This window comes from Giraffa tippelskirchi, chromosome 7 (genome assembly GCF_054371585.1).
Source record: "Giraffa tippelskirchi isolate mGirTip1 chromosome 7, T2T-mGirTip1v1.2.pri, whole genome shotgun sequence".
Taxonomy (NCBI): Eukaryota; Metazoa; Chordata; class Mammalia; order Artiodactyla; family Giraffidae; genus Giraffa; species Giraffa tippelskirchi.
The window spans coordinates 24610450-24628561 of record NC_137281.1 but is presented as its reverse complement, the minus strand read 5'-3'; the positions used below and the strand labels follow the sequence as shown (position 1 = coordinate 24628561).

Below are 18112 nucleotides of genomic sequence, written 5' to 3'. Positions count from 1 at the left end.
GCTGAGATGCTGAGTGTAGTTCCTGGGGAAGGAGCTTGGTGGTGCCACTCTTGCTCTTCTGGTTGCCTGCTGCCTCTCTAAAGGCTCACTGCAAAATAAATGCTGAACACTTTTCATTTTTTGCCTTTTTTAAAATAAAAAATGAAAATCCTCTTCAGATTTCTTTTGGTTAGTCAAAAAAGGTACTAATGCAGATCTTTTGTCAAAGCAAAGTGGCACAAAGCAAACTTTAAAAAAGCAGGTGATACCAGTACTAGCAAAAAGTGGATTGGTTATGGCAAGGTCACTTTCCTTTAGGGGATGGCAGGGGCCTACTAGGCAGATTACCTAACTAGGGCTGATCAGGTGATTCCTGACTGACTGGCTTATGATTCCATTTTTGTGCTAAGTTGCTTCAGTCATGTCCTATTTGTGGACTATTTGTGACCCTATGGACTGTAGCCTGCCAGGCTCCTCTGTCCATGGCATTCTCCAGGCAAGAATACTGGAGTGGATTTCCATGCCCTCCTCCAGGGGATCTTCCTGACCCAGGAATAGAATGCACATCTTGTGTCTCCTGTTGTTGGTAGGAAGGTTCTTTACCACTAGCGCCACCTGGGAAGCCCAAGATTCCATTTTGGGGAGAGGCCAAAACTGTAGTCGGTTTGGTGTGGTGGGGCTTGAAAGTGAAAGTGAAGGTCGCTCAGTCAAGTCCGACTCTTTGTGACCCCATGGCCTATACAATCCATGGAATTCTCTGGGCCAAAATACTGGAGTGGGTAGCCTTTCCCTTCTCCAGGGGATATTCCCAATCCAGGGATCGAACCCAGATCTCCTGCATTGCAGGCAGATTCTTTACCAGCTGAGCCACAAGAGCAGCCCAAGAATACTGGAGTGGGTAGCCTTTCCCTTCTTCAGCAGATCTTCCCAACCCGGGAATCGAACCAGGGTCTTCTGTATTGTGGGTGGATTCTTTACCAACTGAGCTATCAGGGAAGCCCTGTCATGGGGCTTAACATAAGTGATTTCATCTTGGGTGTGTTGTTTTGTTTTGAAAAGTGTGGCACTTTTATTACAATTGAGTCAGTGTTGATATATCACAACTAACTAAAGTCCATTGTTTACATTAGACTTGGTATTGTACATCATATGGATTTTGATAAACATATAACACATCTCCACCATTACAGTTTCATATTGAACAGTTTCACTCTCCTGTGCTCCATCTGTCCCTGTCTTATCCATCCTTATCTGCTCCCCTCACCCTGTAGTGGCAACCACTGTTCTTTTCACTGTCTCCATAGTCTTGCCTTTTTCAGAATGTCATATAGTTGGAATCATACAGTAAGTAGCCTTTCAGATTGGCTTCTTTCACTTAGCAATATGCATTTAAGAGTCATCCAGGTGTTTTCATGGCTTGATAGCTTATTTCTTTTTAATGGCTGATTAATCAGCTTGTACATATTGGGTGACATTGAGTAGGAATTCATATTTTCTCATATGGAAGAAAAGATAAGAAAATTCACCTTTTGCCCTTCTGCGTCTATCCTGGCATCTTGTATTTTCTTTTCATTGCTGATAACGTGATAGTTAAGTCATCATTATAATGTATGGCCACAATAATGAGAATGATTAAACAGTACACACAGGAAAATCATACTCATTCATTTGATCATATTTCATATATACCTGTTAGCATTTTCCTTTGGTTAATTATATATAGCATAAATGTCTAGTCTCTTGATAAGAAAAAGAGACTTGTTTTTAATGCTGTAGATATATACTTGATCTGAAACCAACTCAAGTAAATTATCATTCTGTGTGCCTATACATGCCTACTATCAGAGACATATTCAATCCACAGATTTTTTTTTTTTAACACATACTGGGTATTTGGTACCAATCTGTATACCAGCAAAAGATTGGTGAACAAGATGGAGCTTACAACATCTTATTGTAAGCATCTTGATGTAAGCAACAAAAAGGCGATAAACAAATGGTTAACATTAATTTAGGTCCTAAAAAGTTCTATGAAGAAAAACAGGATAATGTGGTAGAGTGTAAGCATGTGTATATGTGTGTGTGTGATGCATTAATACATATGTGCATGTACACATTGTGTGTGTGGTGTATGTATGTACACTGTGTACATGTGCAAGTGTGTCCTAACAGGCAGGTTGCAGCTGCTTTTGCTAAGTGTGTAGGGAAGGCCCCTCTGAGGAGATGGCATTTAGTGTGATAACCAGCAGGCATCCGTGTGAAGATCTAAGGAAGGGCATTTAGGCAAAAAGTACAGCAAGAACAGTAGTCTTGAGTTAGAGCTGGATGTGTCACAGGAACTACAAGAAGGCTGGTGTGACTGGAGTAGGGCAACCAATGGGGAAATGGAGATGTGGGAAAGGCAGGTTGGAGCCAGATCTTATCTGGGTTTGCAGACTGTGGTAGATTTTTGTTCTAAGTGTATTGGGAACAATTAAACTTACCTAAAGAGAGGTCTGGCTTTTGCCCTTGGCTCCTGGCAGCTCCTTGTGATGTTCTGCTTGATTAGTGTGTCTTTGTTTGCCTGATAATCTTGAGCCACACTGAATAGTGATTTATGGTGGTGACTTTAGGCCATGCAGGACCAGCTCAAGTTCCAGATTAACTGGAGACTGAAGATCAGCCATTTAGGGAATCAACTGTATCTGAGTGACTGAACCCCAATAAAATGTCTGAATATCAAGTCTTGAGTGAGCTTCTCTGGTTGGCAGTACTCCATGAGTACTCTCACACATCACTGCTGGGGTAAGTTACTGCTTTATATGACTTCCCTGCAAAGGACAACTGAATGCTTTGTGCATGGAATTCTCCTGGCATTCCCACACTCCTCTACACCTTCAAATTTCAGTTTATATCTTTTCACTGTAATAAGCCATAAATATGAGTATAAGAGCTTTCAGTGAGTTTTCTGAGTCCTTCTAGAGAACTATCAAACCTAAGGGTAGTTGTGGTGACTCCCAAACTTGCAGTTGATGTCTTAAGTATGGGCAATCTTGGAGCCGCCTAAACTTTGTAGTTGGTGTCACAAGTGAGAATGATAGGGAGACTCCCTCAAAATGCAGAAGACGTTGGATTTCAAGCAAGGGAGGAACAAGGTTGGACTTCTGCATCAGGAAGATGACTTTGCTCTGTTAGGAGGCTATCATGGAGACTATCACAGAGGTCTAGGTAAGAGATGATGGAGGCTTAACGTGGATGACAACAGTGGAGATGGTGTCCATGGTATTTTCCAGGCCAGAATAATGGAGTGGATAGTCTTTCCCTTCTCCAGCGGATCTTCCTAATCCAGGGATCGAACCCAGGTCTCCCGCACTGCAGGCAGATTCTTTACCAGCTGAGCCACAAGGGAAGTCCAAGAATACAGGAATAGGTAGCCTATCCCTTCTCTAGCAGATCTTCCCGACCCAGGAATCAAACCAGGGTCTCTTGCATTGTAGACGGATTCTTTACCAACTGAGCTATGAGGGAAGCCTGAGATAAAGCATATATTTGGTCAGTAAAAATGACAGTACTTGTTGATGAATGAACCCTCATATTTTTGTCACAGACAAATATCTGTGACTTGAAGACAAATCCCACTATTAAATATCAGCACACTTTAAGTTGCATGATGGAAAGATTTTCTGAGAAATTTAGAAAACTCTACTTGAGTTTTTCAAGCCCTTTGAACTCATTGTCTCCCAAGGACTGTCTTTTTCTTTTTTTTTTACTGGTTAAACATAAATCTCGGTTTATTTGGTCTAATGTTAGCCACAAATTATTTCTTTCCACACAAAGCATGGACTGTATCTTAAAGCATGTTTAGTAACATACTATTAGTGTTCAAAACTTTCCAGTATTAGTTCTCTTTGTGTGTAATTCAAAGATGTGTAGTTTAGGAAACATTGACAATTACATGGGTTTTGTATACTGGGTGTGAATTTGGAAGCAAGTACTTTCCTTAAGGTTGTTATACTATTGTGCCAAGCCAATGTCCCAGGTCATTCAAAAACTTTATGAAACTTTCTTTTATTCTTTTGTATCACCCCAAAATAAATGCTGACATTGAAGAAATGTGCTCAGTGTCTAGTGCTGGGTCTGGCTAGTACATAAAAGATACTAGACAGGTACTGGCAGGATGGAAGAATGAATATAAGGCATTTGAGTATTGACATTATTAGAGAATAACAAGCACATGGAGAACTCACAAGTCTTTCAATATTTAGTTTTTGGGGCAAACAAGTGTCCTCACTACTACAATCTATCTTCTGGGTAAGAATCTAAAGTTTGGCTCAGTTGAGAAGAATGTCATATGAATAATACTCTACTATTACTATACCTCCATTGAGTTCCTGAAGAAGTGAAGTGAAGTCTCTCACTCATGTCCGACTCTTTGCGACCTCATGGACTGTAGCCTATGACGCTTCTCCGTCCATGGCATTTTCCAGGCTGGATGCCAAATACTAGGCTGGCTCTGGGGATTATAAAAGCAAAGAATACTTACCCTCAGTAATTTCATGTTCTTGGTGAGCAACACTTCTTAGGGGTTAAGGAGAAGAAGTGGATGGGATTCATTTTCTGTAGAACAAGACATCTGGGTGTTGATGCTCAGATGGCATGCCTAGCGGACAAAAAAGAAAGCAGGAGGCAGAAGTCCTCGATTATCTTTTATCTTTTCCATGACTCATTTCTACTTTGGGTAAATGAGCAGAATCTAACATTCAAGGGAACAAGCTGTCAGTTCTTTCCTAGTAAAAGATAAATTTCATAATATTACTTCTGAGCAGGTACAATTTGTCCTTGATCATTCTCGATAAATCTTTGTTTTTTTGTTCCATCTTGCTCTGGGCCTTGGGAATTTGATGCTTCAGAACCCTGTCATCCAGGCCCTTTGCCCAAATTCTGTATGGGCTTCAACAAGGGGAAAAAAAAACACAATGAAACAACCCTCACATAGTTTCTAATCTGCAGGGAGATAAAGCAAATTCTTGAAGAAATATATGATGAAGAGAATAATGCAAGTTAAATACAGAGTGCTCTAAGGAGAGAGGAAGTTCCAGGGTGGCTCACGTCATGTTTACTGGGGGAAGGGGAGCTGGGACATGACAGAGAGGATTAGGAAGGATGACAGGCTGAATCAGCTTATATTGCCTCTTTGCAGTCCATTGTTATATTTTCAGAAATTTTGTTGTGGGTTAATGTTGCCTTAATGAGTTGAAGTCAGCCACTGTATTTACACCTTATTAGGATGAAATCAACCACTGTATTTCTGTGAAGTATTTGCACCACAGAAATTGGCAAACACTATAACACAGGGCTCCCTCCACCCAGAGCTGGTTGTTAAACACTCGCTAGCATCCTGCTGAATGTGGGGAAACCATGGCTCTGACAGGGACCTGGGATGCAAAAGGGAAAACTCTCCAGGTAGGGAACCTAGGCAGGGAAGTAAGAAAGGAAACATTGTGTGTGTGTGTGTACATAAGCATGTAAAGATCAGCATGATTGAGGGATAAGAGAAACATAGGGGAGTGTTAAAAATGAGACCAAAAAGTAGGTTAGGGTCTTGAATATCACAGTTTTCAGTGAAAGGATTTTTTATTTCATTTGATAGTAAGTAGAGAGTCTTGGAAGGTTTTGGATCTTGAGAGTGAGATAATCAGAAGATGATGCTATATAGGCTGTTGAATCATCATCCAAGATTAAGGTCCCAGAGCCCTCTGAAACGTACCTCATGTCCTTCATATTACAGCTGTTACTTTCACAGTTTCTGTTCCTTCCATCTCTTTGTTTCCATTGTCAGTAGGAAGCTGAGGAGCTGACTTTGGGGTTCAGGAATGAGCTTTCTTTCTTTGAAAGGTCTTTTCTACATCAAAATTACATTTTTGGCATTTGTAGGGGTGTGCAATCTGAGGTAAGTGGTCTAATTTAATTCCCCGCCCATAGTTAGCTAGTGGTTTCAATTTATTGACTAGTTCATCATTTCCTCACTGATTTTAAAGGTCAGGACACATACAGATGATAAAGGTTAAGATCCAAACTGATATCATCGGAGTGTCTGATGCTTTTCCCAATGAATTATAATTATATTACCATCTCTAACATGATCTAAAACCCTTTGCTTTAATTGCAGAGCTTTCTAACTTGTCATATAAATGGGCTTGCTTTAATATGGGTTCTCCCAGAAATTGAATCTGAGGCACAGTAGTAGAGTTTTGGGGAAGTGATGAAAGGAAGGGAGGGTATCCAATAAACATTCCTTTGTGATGCAAGTTACCATTGTGTGTAATTAGTTTTGGTCTTAATCTGTGTAATAAAAATTTGAGCTACTAACACTTATATAGCGCTTGTTATATACTAGGCACTGTTCTAAATCCGTTACAAATCTTAACTCATTTATTTTTCATAACAACTTCATAATTCTTCCATTTTGCAGATGGAGAAGCTGAGGCAGGGAGAGATGTGATCAGGGCCAATAGCTTGTAAGCAGCAGGTCCAGAAATTTGCAGGACTTTAAGAGATTACAGGACTGATTATCCAGGGGAAAATGTTCTTTATAGTGAAGTGGGTGAAATGCTAGGGCTTCTGAAATTACATCAGTGGTGAAAATTGGCACGAAGTATTGCTTCTGTCCCTAGGTAAATATTTGTGGAAACCCAGACCTGACCCTTACATACGCCATTCTATTTTGAAATAGAGTAGACAATAATTTCCCAAAGAAAGCTGTTTTAAAAAATACTGATTAGATTGTCCATTTGAATGATACTGAAATGCATTTGTTAAACTGCTGTGTGTAAAATAAGGAATGAAGGAAAATGCAAAAACCAGAATCTTTTGTTTTTTCTCGCATTGGTTTATATATCAACCCATTTCCCCCATCACTGTGTATCAAAAACCAAAATGTAAAAAACATTTTTATCTTTCATTTTTTATTAAAAATACTGTTAGGACTCTAATGTTGTAAGAATATATTTAAGTTTTAATTTGCATTTCATTTATCTATCCCATTGGTGTAACTGGTGCTCAGTCACCCCAGGATGCAGGTTAATAACCTCCTAACCTAAGGAAAAAGGAATGATAAAAGAACATCCTGTGGTTTAGGTAAACATTTAAGTCACTGTCTTTTTAAAAAATAACCTCTTTATTTCTTGCTTTTTCTGCTCATACCATTTTGTGCATTCCAAAGCTTTGTTGGCCGTTAAAAAAATTAATTACATTAAGGCATTGTTTTTAACAGAATTATAAATAAGTTACTGTAAAACTTTGGTTTATACCATAATGGTAAGAAGACATATTTATATTTCATATATCTGTATTAAAATTAGAGTAGTGTTTGTGATTTGCAATACACTAAGGTATTTTTCTTATTCATATCTTAATAACAGCATTAGTTAATATGCTTCTGAAGCACATAAGCCAATTAATCTTGAAGAAAGTTATATAAAGACATCAACAGAGTTTTAAGAAATGTGCTAAAGTTGTAGGTCAAAAAGCATGCCAAACCAGTGTAGCTCGCCTCATTATGTGTTATAAATAAAAATGTTAGTATAACTACTTAGCACAGTGCTTTGCACATTGTAGCATCAAATAAAAGCTTTTTGAATGAATGGATGGATATGTGATGGCTAATTTATGTGTCAACTTCACTAGGCTGTGATACACAGATATTTGGTTAAACATTATTCTAGATGTTTCTGTAAAGGTATTTTTTAGATGAGATTAACATTTAAATCAGTAGACTTTGAGTAAACAAGATTACCCTCCATAATATGGATGGGCCTCATCCAATCAGTGGAAAACTTTAGTAGTAAAAGACTGACTTTCCTCACAAAGAAGAAATTCTACCTTTAGACTTGAGATGAAGTAGGAACTTCCTTGGGTCTCCAACCTGTTAGCCTGCCCTGCAGATTTGGGATTTGTCAGCCAGTATAATCATGTGAGTCAATTCCTTAAAATCTATCTATCTATCTACACACACACACACACACACACACACACACACACGCACGCACCCTGTTGGTTCTTTTCTCTGAAGAACCTTGAGTAATATTGGATGAAAGCTATTGGATAAATATATTAAGATATGTACAATTGTATTAGAATTGTGCAGGTAAAAAAAAAATCTATCCTCCCAAAAATCTTGTGTTGAGATGAACACCAACTTGGTTATTACCACTGACAATTTTTGAAATGAATTTGCCTTTTGGTGAAATTCTCCTTTTTTCATTTCTTTACCAAAGCCTTCTCATATTCTTTTTTTCCTTTTTTCCTTTTCCTCTCCAGAGACTCTTTGGGTTTATACTGGCTTGTATCTTTAAAGGTGTTGGTGTTCACCCCCCATCAGAATTTGCTTAGCCTCTCAATCCTGTCTGTTAAATGATGATCTCTAAAATGTATTAGAGCTTTAAAAGTTGACTGTGTCACTAATTTATTCAGTTATCTTTAAAGAGGAATTACTAGGTCTTTGTGGAATGCAGCATAATGCTTAATTTTTTTTTGTGAAAGCAGTCATGGTGACAGTAATTCTTTTGGTGTTTGTTACTTTCTATTACAGCTTGTGGGATTTTAAATTAGAATAGAGAAAGTGAAAGAGAAAAGTGAAATGAATCTTGTGTCCATTGTACAGGCATCTGTGATTGTAGAATAAGGGAATGTAGATGGCACAATAATAGAACTGTGCCCAGTAGAGAACAGAAACCCAGAAAGCAGCCTTGTGGAAATTGTAAAATAACATTCAGGAGAGATACTTCACTGGTATTTCTGCCCAGTTGCCACTTGCCCCAACCCATTGTAAGACAAGGGTGTAGGTGCAAGTAAGAGTGAAGATTTAGGGCCAGTCGTTCAGTGTATGCCCTACTGTGTGTGCTCAGTGGCTCAGTCATGTCTGACTCTGACCTCACGGACTGTAGCCTGCCTGGCTCCTCTGTCCATGGGATTTTGCAGGCAAGAATACTGGAGTGGGTTGCCATTTTCTCTTCCAAGGGATCTTTCCGATCCCAGGATTGAACCCTAGTCTCCTGCATTGGCAGGAGGATTCTCTACCATTGAGCCACTTGGGAATTCTAGTACATTCTGTACCACTATGTGAAAAAGTAAAACAAAACAAAACAAAACAAAAACCTTTACAATATATTGGGTAAATCAAAAGGAATTTCTGTTCAGAGGATTTCCTTTTAGTCTAGCAAAGTTTGATCTGTCTAGATTAGTGTTCCACTGGATGGATAATTAATAAGGATATTAATTGAAGAGTTGATGAAGAGCGCCTTTTCCACAGAAGCTGTGGTGGGTTCTCATGTCTTATTTGATTAAATGTTTCATGGACGTGAAACCTTCCCATTGGGAGTTAGACATGTTACCTTAATTCTTCGAGCCAGTTGTTTCTTCTGATGTGACATCTTTACAATGTTCTCTCAATTGAGGAAGTATTGATCAGTTTGCCAGCATTATAGATTTTCATTCAGCAACAGTGCTTCTGAAACAAATGCAGAGTTGTCTTTTAGAGAAACGCCTGTCCCATAAAAATTTTAAGAACTAGAGCAATGACCATCTGTTTTGATTATTTTAAGAGCAGTTCTTTTGGCAGTCTGGTACAGGAGATGACCTCTCTGAGCCCTTTTCAGTAGTGTGATTTTAAGATTCGTTGCTGGAAAAACTTACCGAAGCTCTTGCAGAAACAGATCAACAAGGGACTCATAAGTGTTCATTGTTTTACATTTTAGAGTCTTTTGCTGCTCTGAGGATAAAGACGGGCTCATTGCTGAGGATTAAAGGGTTTCAAGGCCGGCCAAATGATAACCAGCTGTCTTACAGTAAAGTTTATATTCTAAGCCTCTTTCTTATAACCCCCAAAGATTATATGTTTACAAAAGCATTCAGAGTGAATTTGTCATTAGTGCATGTTGGTATCCTCTTAAGACTTACTACGTAGGAAACTGAAGAGGAAGTTTAGGCAGACAAAAGGAAGGAGGTATAACATGAGAAATGTGAATGAGAACCGAAGAAATTTTACAGGACTGAAAGCAATTTGGACCTAATAATATGTTTGAATATACTGAAGGCTAGGCTAGTGAAAATTCCACTTTTTCAATAACCTAAACAAAAATCCAGAAATAGGAAAATGAAGCTTGAGGTTTGACTGTCCCATACTTTTTTTCTCCATTAGTAATTTTTAATAAAGGAAAATTGTGCTTCAGAAGGGGAAACATAACCTGAACAAGATGGTTTATTCACAATCCTTCAGATGTGATGATCTGTGGTATTTAACTGAGGATCAGCACTGCAACAGTTGAGAGAGCAGCAATGACTCTTGATTTCTAGATGAAGACAAAGATTGCTGTTGGTTTTTTTTTTTTTTTTCTGGGGGTGGGGTGTAGATATTCACTGAGATTCAAGGTCAGCCCCACTTTCATGAGGAAGTTTCACTTTGATACTTACTGCAGCTATGCATTTTACATTCCCACACATGTTCTACAAGCATTTCATACATTCTGACAGTATCCTCTTAAGGTTAACAGCTGATTAACTTGATTGTATTCCTTGTATTTTTCTTCATGTTAATTAAGAAAAAAATAAAAAAATTTTTTACTCGAATTTTTGTGGGAAGAAATACCTGTAGAACAGTGTGTGGTATACAATAAGCACTAGAAACATCACCTATCCCTCATGCAATGCTGGTGGGATGTAAAATGGTGCAGCTGTTCTGTTTATTTTTTGCTGTTCTGAGTCTTGGTTGCTGTGCAGGCTTTTTCTCTAGTAATGGTAAGCAGGGATTATTCTAGTTGCAGTATGCAGGCTTCTCATGGCAGTGGCTTCTCTTGTTTCAGAGCACTGGCTCTAGGGTGTGCAGGCTTCAGTAGCTGTGGCACATGGGCTCAGTAGTTTTGGCTTGTGGGCTTAGCTGCCCTGTAGCATGTGGGATCTTCTCAGAGCAGGGATTGAACCTGTGTACCCTGCATTGCAAGGCAGAGTCCCAACCACTGGACCTGGACCATCAAGGAAGCCCCAGTTAACAATTTTTTTAAAAAAAATGTTGATGCTTAGAAAAGTTTTTGTTAGTGTCCTTACTCTTTATTGGTAAGGCTATGTAAAATTTTAAGAATGTTTATAATTCAAATTTAGGAAAATTATCCCCAGGTTTCTTTTCTTTGTGAATTATGAAATCTGAAGGCATTTCTTAGACAGTGAACAGTCTTAGTCTTTGAACTGACAACATTCATTGTTGTGGATGTCCTTGTACATTGCAAGGTTTATGTTATTTTCATCAAAATCAGAACTTCCTATGGAATCAGGAGGACATTTAATCTTTACCCAGTGTGTTCATTTGAGTTCCTCTTCTTTTTTAATTTAGCAATCAAACAATCCAAGAATGTATTCATTATGACTAGTCAACATTTATTTCTTCATGTAATAAATTAACTGCTTTTGGTGTGATTTCAGCAGTTTTGATACAGTTCTTTTCTTGATATCAGAGTCACTTCTATTGATTTCACCTCTCATCTTTACCTCTTTTGTTAAATATTCCATTATTTTTAATCTGAATTTTCATCTCTTTAATAAATAAATTTAAAGAAGCCCAAAGAAGGTGCCCTTAAATATACATCCAAATCAAGGGTCTGAAATTTCTTCCTTATTCATTGAAATCTTACAAGACATCTTTCTAAATTATGGTTAAAATGGTAGTTTCAAGCTTTCCTATTAAAAAGAGAAGAAAGATATGTATGATGTGTTTCAAATTGTACACACTGCATCATTTTTGACAAGAGAGAGCTTCTGTTTTGACTGTGCATTTATGAGAACTAAATCCTCTGCTTACAATTTTATGTATCTGACGATTGGAAGAATTTTTTACGGACTAGTTTCTGACTTGATACCTTTCAAACCTTGTCATATCATGATACAACTTGTGACCCTGCTCCTTCATGTCATGTAGCTGGGTGAGTGGGCACAGTGGGGAATAAGGAGTATTCCTGGAAGCCATTCCTCTGGGAAGATGAACAATATTTTAACTATGGAAGGGACAGCAAGACACATCACTGAACCCATAAACCCCAAATCAGTGTATCCCCAACTCCTTTACCAAACGTCCGAAATGCCTGCAGTTGGTCTAATGTCATCTGACACAAGGGGAGTGTGACAGGAAAGTCAGAGTGGAGAGAGACAGTGTCTTAACTAATTATAGTTAAAAAACATCTAGGCTTTAAAATTTTTTTGAAAATATATTGCTAAGGTCTGTCCACAGATTTGGAAGGGGCTGTACAATTGAGAGGCCCCAAAGTTCAAACTTCATTAGCTTCACAGTAAAGATACCTTAACTGTAAAGACAAAACACAATTTTGCCTGTCCCACTGAGGTATTCTCTTGGTCATTGATATGTCTTTCTGGGTCGCACATTTTTCATATGTTACTTAAGTATTCTGGAAAATATATACATGCAAAAATTATCTCCTCTTTCTGTTTTTTTTTTTCCTCTTCTAGTTCTCTCTACCAATATGTTTATCCTGAAAGAAACATGTCTCTGGACATATGTAGCCTCATGCACTTACATGATTTTAACTTGATAGTAAAGCCAAGTATTATTTTCCATGTCCTTCACAGATATACTTGAAAATGGTTATTTGGTTGAATTTCAAAGATTCCCTGGAAGCTACCTTAATCATCATAGACGTTGGTTTTCTTTGCTTATTCTCAAGTGAAATTTAAAGATACTTCTTCCAGTTTAATTTTGTGGTGAATTTTTGATTATAGCTATTAACAAGTTACATATACAAATGGCAAGCCCCCATCGTGTATGAGGATAGGACAACTGGAATGACGGTCCTTCAACGATTTGCCACATAATCATAAACAAGTGGTCTTTCTCTGTGAACCATGTGATTGTGACTATAAAGGCATTTTGTAAAGAATCTTCTAGGGGTGATATGAGAGTATCAGGAAAGGTTATGAAAGTACCACTGATGGAGATTTATGATACTACTAGCGAGCAAAACCACAAACTTCAGAGAGCCCTTGGCTGCCTATTGCTTGGCCTTTTGGTTAGTACTTTTGTGATCTAACTCCACCAGTTTTCACACTAAGCTCGATGGTGGCTAAGTGTTATCATTTTCTTTTGTGAAGAAGGTTTTTTTTTCCCAATGTAGTGAAGTTACTCTTTATAGAGGTAAGTTTTTCATGTCTACTTGTCCAGGAGAATAATAGCTAAAGATTTTTAAACAGATAATCTATAACTAAGGAAAGCAATATCTGATTATTAAAACTTTTTTTTGATGTTACATTTTTAATTAAGAAACTAAAATTCTCTTATTTTCTAGGAAATTCAGTGTAGTTCAGATGTGAGAAGCCAAGTGAACAGTGTCTATTTTCTCACTGTGTTATTCTAATCTCTGTCTTTAGGTCAAGGTTAAGTGGGTCTAGCAAAACAGACAACTGTGTTTGTAATGCAATAAAGTGTAATGAGTGTGGTGACTTTTTCTAATTTACCTCAGCTGGATATGCAAATGAAATGATTAAACTTATAACCCATAACTCTATGGGGGAACTGATGGGTAACGAAAGTGCAGAGTATTTACTGTAGCTAATGGGAAAGTTGTTAGATGATAGGAATGTAATACGTTCTATTTGCAGATGTACTAAAGAGCTAGTTAGCAGTATAAATGAGGATTTGGTTATTTAGGAATAACCTTCAAATTGGCAAAATTAGTCCCAACAGCACGATTTAAATTAAAAAAAATCAATCATTTTATGGTGTTTGAAGTTACTAACTACAGCTTGTTATATGTATTTAGAGATCTACTTTTATAAACAGGAAATTAGTCTTAACATGACATAACACATCTTTGCAGTATGTAGTTCTTTATTTTTTATATAATATTCTTCTGTAAGAAACTCAACTTCTTTACAAGGGTCAACTGGTTAACTTCATAACATATTTGTTAGGAAGGCAAGGTTCAGGGTTATAATAATAACTTTATAGATAGAAAAATTATAGATGCAGTCATTTGCTCCAATTCTATCATTAAAGACACTGAGTGAAAGTTAGGTATTTTGTCTGTCAAATATAGATAATACAATGATTTTCTTCCTATAGCCAGTTATAAATATTTTCATTTTATAACCTATGTATTTACAAATTCTCCAGCCTTCAGAGTCACCTTACCCCTTTACACCCACATAACCTGCCCTCAAATATTCTATAGAGGGATAAATGAGTAAACAATAGCAAAGCGGTACGAAAAAGGTAACTCCATGTTAAGGAAGCAGAGAGAACTCCCTCTTTGGACTCAGCCAGAAAGAGGATTGCATAAGCCATTCACAAAAATGTGGACTCAAGATTAGAAGAGGCACCACAGTCTATTTTGTCCACTTTCCTCATAATGATGCATAGATTGCTTTACTCTGTAATATTCTCCATGGCTAGGGATCATTTGACTTAAGCACTTGGAATGTCAGGAAGCTAGCAGGTATGTGAAATTGCTGATACACAACCATTTTTGACACATACAATGGCAACATCATATAATTTAATAACTTCTTCCTTACCATAGACCAAAACCTAACTTTCTGTTTTATTATTACATAGGAATATTATAAAAACTGTTCAGAAGAAGATATTTAAACTCTGTTGTTAGTACACTATTCTGTTGTTTCACATTTCCAGTTTTTTTTTTACCCTTGGTGAGTACAAGAAAAAGCAATTAAAAACTTATACTACTTCAAAATTATACCTTTTTAAATTATCTCATATCCTAAATAGAATTGTCTTTTGCCCCAATTTGCTTCAGTTTTGTTTATATGCTTTTGATCTGATACACTCTGCTGCTGCTGCTAAATTGCTTCAGTCGTGTCCGACTCTGTGTGAGCCCATAGACGGCAGCCCACCAGGCTCCGCCGTCCCTGGGATTCTCCAGGCAAGAATACTGGAGTGGGTTGCTATTTCCTTTTCCAGTGCATGAAAGGGAAAAGTGAAAGTGAAGTCGCTCAGTCGTGTCCGACTCTTAGCGACCCCATGGACTGTAGCCTACCAGGCTCTGTCCATGGGATTTTCCAGGCAAGAATACTGAAGTGGGGTGCCATTGCCTTCTCCATTGCCTTCTCTTCTCCTGACATACTCCAGTGGAGATAAAATGAGGTTGCAGGGGTTCCACCACCAAACTCTTCCCTGAATTTCCCTAAATAAGAACCATGTTCTCTCAATAAAACTGGGGGAAAAAAAGAATCATGTTCCTTCCTATGTCTCTTTATTTCTTAAAGCAACTTTTCAATACCTGTAAGACAGCACCACAGTATAAAGAAAGCTCAATGGATATGATACGGAAAATAAATAATCGCTAAAATAAAATAGGATCTACTGAAATCTTTCTTGAAAATGTTTTATACTCACCTGAGTCATAGTTTAGTCCAGAATGGTCCACGTATGCTACAGACTATTGGGACAAAGTTTGATGGATATTTACATGGTCTCAAACTCTCTTCCTACAAATTATAAAGGGAGAAAGAATAACTTTTTAGAGTGACGAAACCTGACAGACATCACCTTAACCAAGTCATCAAAGTTAATATTACCAATAATTGGATAAAGTGAATAAAGTGATAGGGTGTGCCTCCTGATATGTGACACACTTAGGACACCACATCAGTTCAATGGCATTCCTGCCAAAAATGTATTCTATATAAACTAAATCTAATCTTGGTGGAGGAAGCATCATCTAACTCAAACCAAGGGACATTTTGTAAACTAATTACTCTGTTATCTTGAAAAATGTCTGTATCAAGACAAAGATGAATCTCCATATTAAAGGAGACTAGAGAGGCATGGCGGGCTTCCCTGATGGCTCAGCTGGTACAGAATCTGCCTGCAATGCAGGAGACCTGGGTTCAATCCCTGGGTTGGGAAGATCCCCTGGACAAGGGAAAGGTTACCCACTCCAGTATTCTGGTATGGAGAATTCCATAGACTGTATAGTCCATGGGGATGCAACTGAGTGACTTTCACTTTCAGAGAGGCATGGCAACCAAATTGAATGTGCAAGATGGGATTGCATCTCATACTGAATGCTATTCAGGATAGTATTGAGACAATTTGAGAAATATGAATAATATGAACTAAGTAGTTAATGATATTAATGTTAAATTTCTGACTTTGATAACATCTTTGTTCTTTGGGAATACAGTGTAAAGTATTTAAGTGCTAAAGAGGCGTGATGTCTGCAACTTACTCTTAAATGGTTAAGAAAAAAAATTACGGAAGTTCTTTATACTACTCTTGCAACTTTAAAACATTTTTCAGAATAACAACTTTAAAGATGTTTTCTATAAAGTCTACAGATTTACTGGATTTTTCCCTTTGATTTTATATAGGTGCTTATAAACATGAAAACAATTAGTATGTTAGCTACTCTAGGAAAGCATAGTAACACATAAAGAAATGATCCCATATATTACCAAGGCCAGGGCACATTTTTATACTGTTGTATTGATTCTAAGATCATATTTTAACTTTTTAGAAATCAAGATCCATCTTAAAATTGATGATGTGTACCACAGTTTGTAGCTTTCTTTTTTTTTCCTTGGTGTTACATAAAATAATGATTTGAGGAATGTCAGATATTATAAAATATGATAGTTGTTGGTTCAGTAGGTCCTGGGTTAATTTAAAAGACATTAAGTTGGCAGATTTTGTTTGTGAAATCATTGGGAGATCCTAACCCTGTGTATCACCTCCAGCTTCTCAAAGAATGATATATGTATTATACCAATAATTCTTGAACCAAGAGTAATACACATATAACCAAGTCCTTAACTAAGCACAACACTTCAGTCTGATGATTTCAGCCCTCCAACACTACACAGTCTCCTTCTTATCCTCCATAACACAGAGGGCATGGGGGTGAGGCAGGGGAAGAAAATTATCAGGAGAGACAAGAACAACCACTTGGCCATGCAACCTTCATTTTGAAATTGAAAGTTTGCATATTTTCCCCAGTGAGCTCCTGGCTTCTTGTGACTTACCAAACGTAACTCCTAAAGAGTCTATATGAAAAAGAAAGTGAAAGTGAAGTCGCTCAGTCGTATCCGACTCTTTGCGACCCCATGAACTGTAGCCTACCAGGCTCCTCAGTCCATGGGATTTTCCAGGCAAGAATACTGGAGTGGGTTGCCATTTCCTTCTCCAGGGGATCTTCCCAACCCAGGGATCTAACCCTGGTCTCCCACATTGTAGGCAGACGCTTTACCGTCTGAGCTACCAGGTGGGCCCTAAGAGTCTATATACCTTTACTAAATAGTTTGGTGCTTGGGTCCCTTCTGCAAGTCCAGGTTCAATAGGTCAGAGACTATACACATTATCTAGTGCTATGGTTCTCAGTGTGGTTCCCCAGACTAGCAGCATCACCATCATTTGGGAACTTGTTAGATGAGCAAGTTCTTAGGACCCTCCCTGTCCCCTCCCCCTCTAGACCTAATGAATCAGGAACTCTGGGGCTAGAACACATTATCTGTGTTTTCACAAGTCCTTCTGGGGATTCTGAGGCACACTGGACAAACTTTGAGAACCAGTAATCTGGGAAAATGAGAAACACAAAGGGAAATAGATTGTCATGGGTGATTCTTTTTAATAGAGAAGGAAATGGGAATGTGAGAAAGATAATAAGTCTGTTGGTTTCTAAGCAGTTATGACCGTAGGCCAGCCTATGCTTATTTGGTGGCCCAGGGTGCATAATTTAGGTGGAGGAACAATCTGAGCACTTGTTTGCTTGGGTTGATAGTACATTGCAGGTGCTTCACTGAGGTGAGAACAGTGGCAGTTGTCTCAAGAAACACTTGCTCTTGTGAGTGATCCCAGCCTGTGCTGGCCATCAGTATTTTGAAGTAGCTCTTCCGTTTTTTACCACTTTGATCTTTAAAAACCACTAAAAAATGTGACAGTTATTTATTTTCTATAGTGCATAGATGTTGTGCATTACAGAAGCTTAGTAGGTTTGATCTACTAGTGGTTTTAAGTTTTCTTTCAAAAAGGAGAAAACTTTACACTCTGCAAACTAGTTGGTTTCAAGGATTCTCATGAAAATTTAGTCCCTCAGTTGTTTCTGTTGCCACAGATTTTAGTTCTGGGTTTCAGTGGATT

General features: G+C 37.9%; 1 long non-coding RNA gene across 1 annotated transcript in view; it reads left to right on the top strand.

The window, feature by feature from the left end:
- LOC145514581 (uncharacterized) overlaps positions 1–18112 on the top strand; it is a 216427-nt gene that overhangs the window by 162609 nt on the left and 35706 nt on the right. The window contains exon 3 of the long non-coding RNA XR_014060251.1: positions 2592–2763. This is a non-coding gene — a long non-coding RNA (uncharacterized LOC145514581). The remainder of the gene's footprint in view (positions 1–2591; positions 2764–18112) is intronic.